Here is a 14,868-nt window from a genome sequence, read left to right on the forward strand (position 1 = left end):
CCTGCGATCGAACGATTAAATCCTTCGAATCGAACGATTCGAAGGATTTTAATCCAACGATCGAACGATTATCCTTCGACCAAAAAAACTTAGCCAAGCCTATGGGGACCTTCCCCATAGGCTAACATTGGGTTTGGTAGCTTTTAGGTGGCGAACTAGGGGGTCAAAGTTTTTTCTTAAAGAGACAGTACTTCGACTATCGAATGGTCGAATAGTCGAACGATTTTTAGTTTGAATCCTTCGATTCGAAGTCGTAGTCGAAGGTCGAAGTAGCCCATTCGATGGCTGAAGTAGCCCAAAAAACTTTAAATTTGAAAACAAAAAGAAAAATTTATTAACAAAACGTAATTTTTTCAATTTTGGTGAATAGGATCGACTTGAATCAAATTTGATTAGTTTTTTTTTTCATAAAAAAAAAGATTTTAACAAAAAAAAAATAGGAGGCCCCCCAAAGGCTAAAACACCAATTCAGCAGGTTTTAGATGGTGAATAGTTGAATTCAAATTCTTAAATGAACAGTACATAATACATTTTGAAATTCTAATTTTAAAATATCGACACTTGATAAATCTGCCCCTTAAAGTTTAAAATAGTTTTTACCCGAGTTTTCCCAGTTGTTCATTTTGCTCTGAAACACAAAGGTGTGTCCTAATAATTGGCAGCTGTGCACTGGTATTAACATAGCTGGAAACATAAACTTTGTTTTAAATGAGTTTTCTTTTTTTCCTATTATGTTGTACTATGTGCAGACTGTTATGTACATGTAAAAATTGTAATTATTGTTGAAATTGAACATTTGTTTATTGTCACTGAACTGCAAAGCATGCTGGGAGCCTTGGGTATTAAAGGCTCCCAGTCAGCAAGAATTAGTCTGGTTTCTGGTTTCTGCTCTCTGCATGGAAAGTCCTGTGGAAAGACCGACCTGTGCAGTGTAGGATTGGGAATGGCTGGGGCACACCAGGGTTGCCACCTCAGGGCCCCCCACCTCAGTCCCAAACTCTTCCAGTCACTGGCAGCCTCTACCAAAAGGCCCCTAAACAGACCACACCACCTTATACTCCCCTTCACAGTGGATACCTTCTTTTCTCTGCTGTTCATGAGAATGCAGCCATGGGGAGCGGGCCTGGGCCCACCGGATTTTATCCTGGTGTCCTGCCAGCCCAGTCCAACCTTGGACCTGTGGAAAGACTGCTCTGCTGATATGATGCCATGCTGTATTGAGCTGTGTGACACTTTTACCTTGTGCTTTAAGGAAATAAAGTTACATATTTCTAGGCCAAGCAAGCTTTAGCAACCTCTATATAAGGGCCCACACCACACTTCCTGACCCTAATGGCAAACTGAAACATTCCCTGTTCATGCAGTTACTGTATTAAAAATGAAATTTTTCTATTATATATAAAACAAATGGGAGGGTAGGTGGGTTGTTGCTACCTGCTCAGAAGGAAGTGAACTGCTTCTTCCCTTGACATCACATCCCTCTCTTTCTCCCCCTGGCTTTCCCCTGTGTTCAGATATGTATTAATGTGTGCGCTCTCATACAGATCCCATAGTAATCTAATAATGACACACTGTCATGTAACATGATCTTTGTCTGCTAATGCAGAAGTGTTTCTAGAATGTATCAGTGACAGGCTCGCATCATAATACAGTAAGACTGGATAGAATGGAAATCTACCAACTTCAAACCTTTCTGAAACTCCAAATGAAGAGAAGTAAAGTTACCAATCTTATGATTCAGTCTTTCTGGTGACCACAAAATGTTTGAATTAAATAATGCATAACAACATAGAAACTTACTCTGGCAGCAGAATAACCATATGGTCTATCTGATTTGTCAGTGCAATATTTAATGAAGTTTTTGCTTTTGTTGCTTACATTTCATTCATTTTGTGCCATCTTCCCATCCCTGAAAATATTTCTCTGTTACTTCACTTGAGGGGGCCCATTTACTTAGTTCGAGTGAAGGAATAGGATAAAAAAACCTTCGAATTTCCAATGATTTTTTGGGCTACTTCGACCATCGAATTGGCTACTTTCACCTTCGACTACGACTAAAAATCGTTCGACTATTCGATAGTCAAAGTACTGTCTCTTTAAAAAAAAACTTCGACCCCCTACTTCGCCACCTAAAACATACCGAGGTGCCATGTTAGCCTATGAGGAAGGTCCCCATAGGCTTTCTATCAATTTTTAGGTCGAGGAAAAATCATTCGATCGATGGATTAAAATCCTTCGAATCGAACAATTCGAAGGATTTAATCAAACGATCGAACGGTTTTCCATTCGATCGTTCTATTTACGGTAAATCTTTCGACTTCGATATTCGAAGTCAAAGGATTTACATTCGGCAGTCGAATATCGAGGGTTAATTAACCCTCGATATTCGACCCTATGTAAATCTGCCCTGAGGTGTTGGAAAGTTTAAATCATATCAGGTTTATCCATACTTTCTTTTAATTTAAATGTTAGTTTTTCTAATATTATAGTATTTTTTATGTCCTGTTATTTAGATCCATCTCAGCTTCCCTAACCCATTTTATTTTATTATTGTAGAATAATTTTCCAGAATGAATGCAGTATTTGAGATTTCACCATTCTGCTATTGACAGTTCTCATCACATTTCAGCTTAGTGCATAGATGGCAGCTCTGTTTCCCATGAGCTGGTACTACTTGGTGCCATGCTTCCACCAATAACAAATGTGTGTGATATCCTACAATCTTTCAGTAATATTACTTTAGTGCAACATTAATAAGTTGTGTGAATCTATTGGGGTTCTGTGCAACCAGAGAGATGAACTTTTACATGTCTGTGAAGTTTTCTAGAACTACCTCCATACCAAGAACAAAATGGTATTTTAAGAAGTAGTTTTTTTATCTGTTTATGTGATAAAATACTCTTATATATCTTCATTTGGCCTTAAAATAATACCTATATGCCAATGACATCCAGATATATTTAAACCCCTTAACTTACCACATTCAGACCCAGATTGTGAACTGCCACCTAGCTATCTCCTCCTGGTTGAACCAATGGAATCTCAAACTCAACCTACCTAGCTAAAACTGAGATCATGGTCTTCACACCCAAATGTACCCTTCTCATTCTTTCACTATTACTATCGAGAATATGGCCAGTAACCCTGTTAATTCAGCACACTGCCTAAAGGTCATTTTTAAACTTGTTTCACTATACATTCCTGGTCACCTTCTCTGCCCTTTTCACCCCAACCACATCCACTGCTATATAACATCTTATACCTTTCTTGCTGATCCTTATCTCTGGAAATCCAACCCTGAATTACTCCATGTGGAGTGCCGGGGTTCATTTATAAACAGTGGGCTAATTTGCGCCTGGGAAGTAACCCATAGTAACCAATGTGAATAATAAATGTGGAATGGTTGTCCTTGGGAGGATTGCACTTTAGGCAATGGTCATCATGTGTCTTAGCCTGAGGGATGTCATATAGAGTTATATATGTACTCTGTGATCCTGTCTTTAAAGGAGAAGGAAAGGTTAAAACTAAGTAAGCCTTATCAGAAAGGTCCATCTAAATATACCAGTAAACCCCCAAAGTAGTGCTGCTCTGAGTCCCCTGTCAAAAGAAACACAGCATTTCTTTCCTTCTATTGTGTACACATGGGCTTCTGTATCAGACTTCCTGCCTTCAGCTTAAACCTCATTGCCCTGGGCAAGAGCATGCTCAGTTTGCTCCACTTCCCCCCCCCCTTCTCTGCTGTAATCTGAGCCCAGAGCAGGGAGAGACTCAGGCAGGAAGTGATGTCACACCACATTAATACTGCAGCTCCTATCCTAAACAAACAGAGTTTCTAGAGCTTTTTACTCAGGTATGGTAAAACATTCTACAGAATAAATATAGCATTCTAGCTTGCACTATTGCAGCTAATCTATTGCCAATAAAATGCCTCCATAGCTTTCCTTCTCCTTTAAGATAAATAAAAAAGTTGTAGATGTTATCTGTGACCTACTCCCAGCGGTCTGGCCCAAGCTAGGTATTATGATGGTCATCAAATGGTAGGCATGTTCAGAGAGCTTACTGTTCACCTCTAGAAGGTTCCCATAAATCCTAGACAGAAGACCCACTATGTTTTTAAAGAGTTTCTTGCAGCTGTCCATCATTTCACAACAGGCCTCTATGCAAGTTACAGAGATTGTGCAACCACATGGAGAACTTTTGAAATCCCTGGGTGCTGAACTGATAGCAGGTAACTCTTTGGGGAGACAAAGGCTCCTATATTTTTATCACCAAATCCCAGCAAAAGTAAATTATTATTCTATCTATATTCTATCCAATTTCATATGGGTTCAAAAAACATCTTTATCATTCTGCGATATAACACATTACCATTGACTGAGGTTTAGCTTTCTCACTAGATGCTAAGATTTACAAATCTTTTTGATCATTGCATTGCACAATGATAACATGCTAATCCTTTGAAACCCTCGGAAAACTAAAGTCCTATGCCCATAAGAATGACTTCTACATTATATATTACACATTTTAGAATGAACAGAATGTTCATGACAGTTTCTCTATACATATTCTGTAGGAAGCATTGATATAAACAGGATTGTTTTTTTAATAATATGCATAAGAAGAAAAAAAATGAGGTGTGCTTCTTGTTATTTAATAGTCCTGCCAGTTTATATAACAAGTGATCATCTGGGGGAGACTATCGGTCAGAATACATTTGAACTGTGCTGGCCTGATAAGGGTTCTTAATAATGCAGAAGCAATTTAACAAAACTTTCAAATACACACTTTCCTGCCAGCAGAGTCAGCAATGGGAGCAACTGGCATATGAGGGAAATTAAAAGCTGCTCAGGAAAACACATATGCTTTTGTTTGCTTCCCAGGAGAATATGGTTAATTTAGAGGTCAGGGAAAGATGTAGATTATCTATATACATTAAATGCCTGTCTGACAAAAGCTCACACTTAACAAATTCTAGAAACGTTTTTGATTTGTTGATAGAATATCTGCTTTGGAAATGTGGAAGGAAATCAAATATCCTTGTAATATGTCTTTGCTTTGTTAGAGCAATGCAATAGGCTATTTTATACTCTTTGCACACAATTTAGTATATAATGAATTCAATTGGCAACATCTGTTGTACGTGCTATACATTGTGTGGGGGATACCCATAATATTTTGTTAAGTGTGTGGCCCTGGCCTTCTAATGATGTTCATCCCTTATTTCCAGTGCTCATATTGTTATTAAATAACCATAACTAGCTATCATGGCAAGTGATGGGCGAATAAATTTGCCAGACACAAATTCTTGTTTTGCCACAATCAAATTGATTTGCGAAACTGTGGTGACAATTCCCTAGCGAAAAATCCGCCCGACAAAATAGCTGCACGCTAAAATTATTCAGATGCCCATTGACTTTAATGCATTTGGACAAAACAAGCACGCGTATAAAAAGTGTCCCATGCGTATAAAAATTGTCACTTGCGTCAAAATTGACACGCATCAAAATAATTTTGACGCCCTATGATTTCAATGCCACTAATCATGGCCCATATGGAAGCAGGGGTGTAATCATTTTTTGGCAAGTCTTCTACAACATCTAACTTTAAAGCAGTGTGCAGTGTCATCAGGGTACTATATAGCAGTCTATCCTGCACCATGTTTACTTGCTTTATGAGCTTTCATTCCAGATTACTTCTGGACTCAAGCACTACTTTCCTAATATTTTCAATGGCAAAGATTTATCTAATGTTGAATTTGGGTGTATGGAAAAAAACTAAACTTTTGTATACATATAAAAGGGGTCTGAAAATAAATTCTATATATTGCATTATATGAATATAATAGTGCACAGCTTTGGAAGAGATGCAAAAAAAAACAATTTTCTAGCCACTTTCAGAAATAAAATTTAGAATCTATGCAACAGCCCCCACGTGGGACACCAAACTGTGGGTGAGTTTTGATCATTTCCCTCATATCTAGGGTGGCTTTAGTAACTTCATTTCCGCATGCTACAAAGTTTAGCCCAGAGCAGAACCCTCCTATTCCAAGTGAAACAGTGCATTATTTAGCCCTACAAGTGCTCTGAAACGCTGAACAAAGAAGTCCAGCTAACGGAGCGTTGTGCTGACGTATGACCACCCTTCCACCCTTCCGTTTAGCACCAGTTTCCTTGTTCCCCCGTCCCTACCTAACAGTTTAAAAAGGAGAAATTGCTCAAAGCGCTTTCAGAGCACTTGTAGGGCGGTGCGGGACTAACCGGCACACTAACGTCTTAAGGTACTGGTGAAGGAAGGGGGCTTCGGTAGCAAGTCGGCAGCTAAGACAACACGGGGTTCTGCTCCTCCCTCGTTGACGCTCACTGCTATACCGATCGGAGCAAAAATAGACAATAGCCCCATGCTGGTCGATCTGTCAGCCTTCCTAATTAAGAAGCAACAGGCAGATTTAATGTGGCAGGTTTTCCTGCCTCCCGTTTAGCAACGCACCAATTCTTATGGAAGGTGTGCGTGCTGGAGCATGTTAAATCTTTCTGCTCCAACATAACCACACTCGGATACGAATGTATCCAAGCAGGGACACACTGCCTAAATAAGGTCTGTGGCACAGGACTTAGATCCACTTGCCACAATTTATTGTATCAAACTGTACCCTACATCCCACCCGAACATATATACACAGTGGGCCACCAGCACTTCATTACGGTTGGGATAGATGTGGGCTAATTACTGCCACTGTGTTTGAAAAACCCACATCATTATTCCAACTTCCAAATACCGTCTAGTAGCTGTCGACCTTGAGTCAATTACAGCTTCCTCACCTAACCTTTGTTTTAATATACACTTTATACTCAATTTGTCTCATATTAATTTTAAGATGTGATTAATAAAAGTTACGTTTTATTATTATTTTCTGTTCTGGGAATTCAACTAATCAGGGTGGGAAGGTGCAATATATGGGTCATACTTTTTTCTTATCTCCTACAATGGCGTATCATCTTCTCCCCTACCTCTTTCTGTTGGAGTTCCTCAAGGCTCTGTCCTGGGACCATTACTATTCTCCCTCTATACTTCCTCCCTTGGCAAATTAATAAATTCGTATGGTTTCCACTACCACCTCTATGCTGACGATACTCAGATCTATCTCTCATCTCCTGATCTCAACCCAGAACTCCTAACTCGCGTCTCCTCCTGCCTGTCCGCTATCTCTACCTGGATGTCGCAAAGCTACCTTAAAATAAACCTCTCTAAAACTGAAATGGTTCTCTTTCCTCCAACTAACACCAGTAGCATCCCCGAAGTATCCATCATAGTTAACAATTCCACTATCATCCCCTCTCCCCAGGCCAGGTGCCTTGGGGTTATCCTAGATTCTGCCCTGTCATTCACTCCTCATATCCAGTCACTTATTAAATCATGTCACTTCCACCTAAGGAACATATCCAAAATACGATCATTTATCACCCAAGACGCTGCTAAAATTCTTATTCACTCTGCCCCACCCTACATCTCTGAACTCATCTCTATATACTCACCCACTCGCTTACTACGCTCCTCTACTGACCTACTACTCAACTCTTCTCTCATTACCTCCACACATGCTCGCATTCAAGACTTTGCAAGGGCTGCACCCCTCCTCTGGAACGCTCTCCCATGGTCTGTCTGACTTTCTCCCAACCTTTCTGCTTTCAAGAAATCTCTGAAAACGCACTTCTTTCGAGAAGCCTACCCTCACTCTGCTTAACTACCAAACGCAACACCACATACAGTACCACATTTCTCACCCAATTTGATCTTGCCCACTCCCACACCTTGTGTATTACTCCCTTCCCTTTAGACTGTATGCCTATGCATAGGGCCTTCCTCACCTTTTTGTACCTGTATTGATTGTGATGTTTGTTACTCCATATATTCTATGTATGTAATTCATGTGATGTAGTTGTATAATCACATTTACTTTACAGTGCTACGCAATATGTTGGCGCTATATAAATACATGTTATTAATAATAATAATAATAATAATAATAATAGGCTCCCTGGTCTCGGCTCTTGCTTCTGCCTTTAACAGCCGCATTTCACTTCGGGAGGAGCCCTCAGCTAATTGGATGCCACCAGGTCTTAATAAGAGAGGAGCCAAGCAAAGGTTCTGGACGAGCAAAGAGGGACGGTAGTGAGCAAGGTTTTGGATGGAAGGTACAGTTCTAGGAGTAGACAAAGCATAGTCAGACAGGCCGAGGTCAGTGCGGGCAGAGTTAAAGCAAGGTCAGACAGGCAGTGGTTGGTCCAGGTGGAGTTCAAGCAAGGTAAATCAGGCTGGGATCGGTACAGGCAGCAATCAAGGATAGTCAGGCAGGCAAGGGTCAATACAGGTAGAATAAGAATAGTCAGGCAGGCAAGGGTCAGGATAATCAGATTTCAGGATAGTCAGGCAGACAAGTTTCAATATTGGCAGAGTTCAGAGTAATCAGACAGGCAGGGATCAAAACCAGGAATCAAACATGATACTAACACACCCAAGACACTAGCAAGTAGAACCTAACAACAGGCTATGAGTTTGGATTCAAAGCCCTTTAAATATTCAAAAGTTTGTGACAAAACCTGATGATGTCGGCGACATGTAAAACCCAGAAGTGCGCGCCACATGCACTTTAGTGATTAGGACCATGTGGCGGGCGTCCCCGCCGAAGGTGCAATGCGTCCCCGCCAGGCCCACTAGACCACCAGGATGAGTGATCATTACAGTTACATAGCTTGAATTTCAACTAGAGTGATAAGGTGTGGAAGATTGACTGCCAATGTTGTTATCAGAGCAGGGTCACAACATTTTGACTGGAAAGGAAGTAACCCTACTGACTAGACACCAATAAGAGATATGAGAAATTTGGTTAATATTCATGAAAATGGGCAGAATGTATTTGTATATACATTTGCTTAAATGGGGGTTGGTGATGTCTTTCTTTACTGAATATTAAAATTCTTTGTCCTATAGAATATTGCATTTTTTGTTACCAATCACAAAGCCTAAATACTGCCTTTTACATTTCTCGCTATCTTTAAATATATTCTACTGGATTAATTAAACCAAAACCTTTTCCTGCATCCTATTCTTTTTTTGTTTGCATTCTTACACAAAGCTCAGTAGGTGTGATTGCACGCTATGGTTGTCATGGAGATCAATGTACTTCATGGATATTTGCATGAGCAGGAACATAATGTATTAGAATTTCTGAAAGATACAAAAAAACCTGTAATGTTCTTACAAAAGGCACATAAAAAACTTTTAATAAATGAAGCAAATCAGCCTATAACATTAATTGCAAAAAAAAGATGTCAGACAATAATGTTCTAATAGAACTGTGAATAATATCTAAGGGACAAGTATGACATTAAAGTGATACTTCTAAAATAACTACAGCATTGGATTCCCAATCTGAAAATACAAAAAAGGCTTGTAAAATAGGAGAACAGGGGGATGTTTTCCAGCCATACTGGCTATGTTATTGACTAATGTTTGTGTTTTGATGCTTGAACTGTTGCCTGATTTTTTTATGCTTACATTGAAGGACTTATTCACTAATACAAGTGCAAAGTGCTAAGCACAACAATATATTCATAGTCCACCATTGACTCCAAATAGGTTCTAGGAGGTCCCCCATAGGTTAAAACAGCAATTCGGCAGGTTTTAGATGGCGAATGGTCGAAGTAGAATTTTTATAGAGACTGTACATAATAAACAGTTTTTTCCAAATTCGAATTTGGACCATTCCCTAGTCAAAGTACACAAAAATTAACTCGAAATTCAAATTGATAAGGTTAAGGGGCCGATTTATCAAGGATCGAATTTCGAAATAATGGGAGCTTTTTTGAACTCCCATAACTTTGAAATTGGAATAAAACAAGACCAGCAGAAATTTATTCATACCAATTTTTTTTTTGCGGGTGAATAGGCTGTATTTGTTCGAATCAGAGTAAGATCGCATTCGACCGTTTTCAATTCGTATTATTTTAAAAAAAAAGTCCACCAATTGACTCCATATAGCTTCTAGGAGGTACAACATAAGCTAAAACAGGAATTCGGCAGGTTTTAGATGGTGAATGGTCGAAATCGAAGTTTTAAAGAGACAGTACATGATACATTTCGATATTCGATTTTCGTTTTTTTTTAAAATTCAAATCAACTTTGGACTATTCCCTGGTCAAAGTACACAAATATAGCTTGACATTTTTTTACTTAAAATTTTCATTTTGACCCTGAGTCAGAGTCCCCCTGATTCAAAATGTAACCACCAGCACAATTCTGTAACAATTCTTAATTAAGATGGGAAAGATTTCCATGCATAGTTAACACTGAAAATTGCAATCTATCAGTAAATTAGCCCTTTGTTCCAATCCTGTTTATTGTTTATTTTATTTTATGAAACAATAAACACCTCTATAGAAAGGTATATTACATCTAATGAGAAAGTACAGAATAAATATGTATATTAGTTAAGAGTTTAGTAAATTATTCATTTAAATGTGATGGCTATGCAGCAAAGTTATTTTTTTTTTTTTGCTTTCTATGCCAAATAGTTTTTCCCCTAAAGGAATCCAGATGCACTTTTTTTGGTGTATCAGAACTAGATGTTCCAAGGAGACAAAGAGAATATTTACTATTTAATCATGAATAAAAGCTACCATTATCTAGCAATGCTATGTATGGCCTTGTTGAATTTTTAAACTTGCGCTTGTTTTTATGGTCATTTCATGAGTAATTCTTTTTCTTCATGTTTTTAGTTTGGACAGTACCTTCTTTTAGATACAAAGTGTGCCTGGATACCAAGACAGAAAATTAAAGTTTCACATACACACAACGAACAGAGTACAGACAAGTGGCATGACTCTATGGGTCAAATTTACAAATTTTTTGCTGCATTTTTTCTGCATTGGAAAATATTGCAATGTCGAATGTAAAATTTAAAAAAAAATTGAAATACAAATCAAATGAATTTAATTAACAAAATGTAGTTCATAAACTTGTCCAGCTTCTATACAGGAAGGGATAGCTCCAACCTTTAAGCAATTTTATTTTTTGACATTTTTTACCCACTTATTGAAATAATAATATTGTAATAATAAAACAGTACATTGTACATTGTACATTGTACTTGATCCAATCTAAGATATATTTAATCCTTATTGGAAGCAAAACTAGCCTATTGGGTTTACATGATTTTTTAAAAGACTAAGGGGCCCATTCACTAAGTTCGAGTGAAGGAATAGAGGAAAAATAGTTGGAATTTCGAATGTTTTTTTTGGCTACTTCGACCATTGAATTGGCTACTTCGACCTTCGACTAAGACCTTCAAATCGAACGATTCGAACTAAAAATTGTTCGAATATTCGACTATTCGACTATTCGATAATCGAAGTGCTGTCTCTTTAAAAATTTCTTCGACCCCCTAGTTCGCCACCTAAAACCTACCGAGGCCAATGTTAGCCTATGGGGAAGGTCCCCATAGGCTTGCTAACAATTTTCTGATCGAAGGATAATCCTTCAATCGATGGATTAAAATCCTTTGAAACGTTAGATTCGAAGGATTTAATCGTTCGATAGAACGATTATTCCTTCGATCGAATGAATTGCGCAAAATCCTTCGACTTCGATATTCGAAGTCAAAGGATTTTAGTTCGGCAGTCGAATATCGAGGGTTAATTAAACCTCGATATTCGACCCTAAAGGTATGAAGATCCAAATTAGAGAAAGATCCGTTATCCCGGAAAACCCCAGGTCCCGAGCATTGTGCATAACAGTTCCTAAAAGAAGGCACTGACCACGAAAGATTGATAAATATATCAGTAATGTCAGAGTAGTTAGCAATGAGCCATCAGAATACAAATGAATTGTACAGTAATGGAAAGTTATCCCTAAACAATGTGGTGTTCTAATGCAAGCTAAAGCATAAAGTGGGAGCTAATGTATTTAATCGAATGTAGCAAGTTTTTAACTGCTTTATCTTTCTCTCTGGTAGTATTCATTATGCATTTAGTAACTCGCCTGCTTCATCCTAGAGAAAAAATAAAAATAAAAGCCTATGGTTTTGGTATTGTGTCTGCAATAAAACCATATAATAAAGCACATTGGTGTTCCAAGCAGGAGAATTACTGTACAATGTGAATCATCATCTCTTTCAGACTGCAGCGGCTTTCGAAACAATGCCTTACAAGTGAATTCTGCACTCAGGCTGCTTAGTTACGAGCATGCATTATCTTCTAATGTGTCTATATTGGTATTCAAATTCTCTTTTAGATATTTTTATTGAATGGCTGACAAAATCTTTACCACATCTCTTACAGAATAACAATTATTATTATTATTTTACCTTTATTTAACAATTTAATTGTTTTTTAGCTTAGGATGTGAGCAGGTTTCTTTCAGGGCCATATTTACTATATAGTCATGTGAGGGCATGTGCCTAGGGTGACAGCTGACAGGTGACAGTTTTGGCAGGGGTGTAACTACAGAGGAAACAGATACCCTACAGGGGGGCCCAGGAGTGTAGAGGCCATAATTAATGAGCAATTTTAATATATTTTAGTAGAATAGGCCAACTTAGCAATATTTGGGGGCCATAAATTGAATTTGCTGTGGGGCCCAGTAACGTCTAGGTTTGGTTACATAAGATAATAGGTACCCCCTCTTGATAAATAGGGCATGTATAGACTGTCCTGTCCACCTGGCAAATTGCCAGTGGGAAAGGGGCTGGCTAAAGTCCTATGCCTAAGTTAGCATCCGTTTTCAAATATTAACAGCACCAGTCTTGGATTTCTTTGCTTAAAATGCCTTTATTGAGACATGGGCTCAGACCCCGATACACTAGGGCAGCATCAGACCTAACTACAGCCTTGGGTTCTGGGAAGTGATGGACGAATTTGTGGCATTTCACTTCACCAAAAAATTTGTGAGTTTTTTGGTTAATTCTCAAATTTTTCGCCAGCAAATTTTTGCGCAGATCCGCAAATTTATTCGCCTATTTAAAGAGCGAGGTATAATATCAGGCTACTCAGAAAGTAAAGTTACACTGGTGGTGTAAACTGGTGAAAGACTGTCTATCAAGAAGTGCATATCTATCAAACCCCCTATGCTGCTTATGAGCATACATATAGAGTTGCAGATCGCTGACAGTAGTATACAGAAATCAGTTTTTAAATCTTGATTAAACAGCAAGCACAGGCTATACAGGAAAAAACACCTTAGAATCATAATCTAAGGTAACCCCTCCCCAGGCATCCCTTTCACAACGCCTTAAAACAATGGGGCAAATCCACTAAAGGATGATTTTTCACCTGCGAAGGCTTCGCCACACTTTACGCCACTTTGTCAGGTGAAAATTCATGATCTAAAGTAAAATTTGTAATCTAAGGGGAAATCCATAATCTAAGGTAACCCCTCCCCAGTCATCCCTTTCACAACGCCTTAAAACAATGGGGCAAATTCACTAAAAGAAGATTTTTCGTATGTGAAGGCTCCGCCACAGTTTGCGCCACTTCGTGATTATGAAAATTCATAATTTAAGGGAAAATTCGTATTCTAAGGGAAATTTGTAATCTAAGGTAACCCCTCCCCAGGCATCCCTTTCACAATGCCTTAAAACAATGGGGCAAATTCACTAAAGTAAAAATTTTTGTCTGCGAAGGCTCCACCGCACTTTGCACCACTTCGTCAGGTGAAAATTCATTACCACTATGCTAATTTACTAAAATACGAAGTTGCGTCTCTGTAGCCGAACACTGGTGAAGTTTTGCATGCGTTAATCCGTCAGCGTGAGCTGTGTGCATGGAACACAATTGTCCCTTGTTCTTTTGTATGGTTTGTTAGAAGAATGATATCTACATGACCAGGCTAAGTTACACCAGTAACCACCAGTAACACCAAATGTTTTTATACTTATTTCCTCCCAAAATAGCTATAATGATAGGTAAGGCTTACTCCCTCTTGGCTTTTTTCAAATATTCAGCTTGAATTTGACTTTCAAAGTTTGCCATAGTAGGAAGGGGAAGTAAACCTTACCTATATTATAGCTGTTTTTGGCGGAATTAAGGATTCATAAAATTTGATGTTACTGTTCCTTTAAAGACATTTCTCTCATTTGAAAATGTTCAGGTGTGTATATGTGAGTGTTACAGCATTTTATTCTATGTAAACCAGTTGTTTAATGCCACTAAGAGCTCTTACTAACAATCAGCAGAATTTACACAATACAGTATATTGGTCATTTATGATGAACATAACATATGGAGCCAGCACCCAATGAGTCATGGTCTAAGATTGCTCAGAAGTATCAGATGAATGAATAAAACTTGAATATTTTGCCATGAATATGATGCCCATAGACTCCAATGAATGAAAAAAAAAATGTCCTGCATTAAAAGAACTTTGTCATCCATAGACTTCAATGCACTTTGCACATTTTTGGTGAATCAAAACAGGTCAGATTTGCCATTAAACAGAAATAAACTGGCTGAAGAATCATGTAAAGAGAGTGATTGTCAGAAGATATATGTCACAGGGTTATGTATTTGGTCCCCTTCAATTGTATCTGTTCATTAATGGTATAGAGAAGAGCAGTGAAAAATAACTTACTGTATGTCGTTAATAGAACTAAGGCAAATCCTTGATGAAGAAGGACCTAGGGGTACTATTGGATAATTAATGTAGCTGTAGAAAGTAATGGCATTCAGATAAGGGGTTATTTACTAAACCTCAACTTTTTCTAGTATGGCTTTTTAAACCTGTCAAGGTCATATATAAGTCAATGGGAGATGCAGTGTCAGACTGGGGGTGGGGTGGGTCTGGCCCACCGGGGCTGCTGCATCAGGCCCCCCTCCT

The sequence above is a fragment of the Xenopus laevis genome, chromosome 7L (genome assembly GCF_017654675.1).
Source record: "Xenopus laevis strain J_2021 chromosome 7L, Xenopus_laevis_v10.1, whole genome shotgun sequence".
In the NCBI taxonomy this organism is placed as follows: Eukaryota; Metazoa; Chordata; class Amphibia; order Anura; family Pipidae; genus Xenopus; species Xenopus laevis.